The sequence below is a fragment of the Triturus cristatus genome, chromosome 7 (genome assembly GCF_964204655.1).
Source record: "Triturus cristatus chromosome 7, aTriCri1.1, whole genome shotgun sequence".
Taxonomy (NCBI): domain Eukaryota; kingdom Metazoa; phylum Chordata; class Amphibia; order Caudata; family Salamandridae; genus Triturus; species Triturus cristatus.
In genome coordinates, this window is record NC_140590.1 from 1238816845 (window position 1) to 1238818813 (window position 1969).

General features: G+C 53.1%; 1 pseudogene; it reads right to left on the reverse strand.

Moving 5' to 3' along the window:
- Positions 1–400: 400 nt before the first annotated feature.
- Positions 401–474, reverse strand: LOC146811703 (small nucleolar RNA SNORA17; annotated as a pseudogene).
- Between the last annotated feature and the right edge of the window lie 1495 nt (positions 475–1969).

A 1969-nucleotide genomic window follows, 5' to 3' on the forward strand; every position in this document is an offset into this window, starting at 1 on the left:
GTCCGAAACGGGCACACCAATGCTCCCACCCACCCGCCCAATTATTACAGTCTTTCTTCCCCCCCGTGGGGCAGATGGGGCATTGGCCCCTAATCTGCCCCTTCAGTGGGGCAGAAAGCACACTAAACACCAGGGATTTATTTTTAGATTTTTTTTTTAGGGTGGGGGCTGCCCGAAACGGGCACGCCAATGCCCACACCCACCCGCCATCATTACAGCCTTTCTACCCCCCCTGGGGGGCAGATGGGGCATTGGCCCCTAATCTGCCCTTTCGGGGGGGGGCGGAAAGCCCACTTGACGCCAGGGATTTATTTCGCGCAATTTTCTTTAGGGTGATGGATTTTATTTAGGGTGGAGGCTGCCCGAAATGGGCACGACAATGCCCCCACCCCCCGCCACCATTACAGCCTTTCTGCCCCCCTCTGGGGGCAGATGGGGCAGTAGCCCCCAATCTGCCACCCCCAGAGGGGCAGAAAGCCCACTATCCACCAGGGATTTTTTTTGCGCAATTGTTTTTAGGGTGTGGGCTGCCAGAAACGGGCACGCCTATGCCCCCACCCTCCCCCCCCACAAAAATGACAGTCTTTCTGCCCCCCAGGAGGCAGATGGGAGCCCTGGGGGGCGCAGAAACGCCCACTAGAAACCATGGATTTAGTTGTTTTATTAGTGTAGGGGTAGGGGCTCCCCAAAATGGGCATGACAATACCCCCACCCCACCCCACCCCCAGAGAAACTCCAGTCTTTCCGCCCCCGTAGGCAAACCTAGCAAACCTGTACATTTTTGAAAACTAGACACCGAGGGGAATCCAGGATGGGGTGACTTGACTGGCTCTCACCAGGTTCTGTTACCAGGAATCCATTGCAAACCTAAAAATGTGTCCAAAATAACACATTTTCCTCACATTTCTGTGGTGGAAAGTTCTGGAATCTGCGTGGGTCCACAAAATTCCACCCACCCCGCGTTCCCCAAAGTCTTCCGAGAAAAATGGTACCTCACTGGCGTGGGTAGGCCTAGTGCCCGCATCAGGCAAGGGCCCAAAACCAGTTGAGGAGACATCAAAATTACCTATCACAAAACAACCTGGTTTTGCAAAGGGGGTCCCATGAGTTTTAGGCCCCGGGCTTGGCGGCTATCTAGGGAAACCTACCAAACCCACACATTTCTGAAAACTAGACACCCGGCGGATTCCAGGGAGGTATGGCTTGCGTGGATCCCCCAACGCTTCCTTACCCAGAATGCTGGGTAAGGAAACGTTGGGGGATCCACGCAAGCCATACCTCCCTGGAATCCCCCGGGTGTCTAGTTTTCAGAAATGTGTGGGTTTGGTAGGTTTCCCTAGGTGGCCGCCGAGCACCAGGCTAAAAACCCAAGTGACCCCCCTTGCAAAACCAGGTCGTTTTGAGATAGCCAATTTTCATGTCGCCTCACTACTAGGCCTGGGTGAAAATTTCGTTCCGTTCGCGGAAATTGCGATAATTTGACATTTTCGCGTTCCGCGGAGAGTGCGAAAATGTAAAAAATTTCGGTTTCCGCAGCTTGGCGATAATTTGTTTCTTGCTCGCGCTGTAAAATAATACATTCTCGCGCGCGCGCGATCGCCTTACCTGAATCCCTGCGTTCGCCGACAAGTTTTCTTGATCCGGTCGCGTTCTCCATGAGATGTTGTATTGTTTTTAGCCATTTGCTCTGTCTCGCGACAGTTCGCGCCCGCAGTGACGTCATGCGTCGCGCGATCACGTCTTTCTTCTCGCGATCATGCACCGCGAGACAACTCAAAACAAGATGGCCGTGCCCGCAAGCAACCACTTGGGTAAGTTGGCGACCCGCAACCATGCAGAAAATCTCACGAACATGCCGGAAAAAAACTTCCGCATCTTCGCGATATTTCCGCTTGTTTGCGATAATTTTAAACATTTTCGCGATAATTTGCGAAAGTTAATTTCGCAAATTCCGCCCACCCCTACTCAC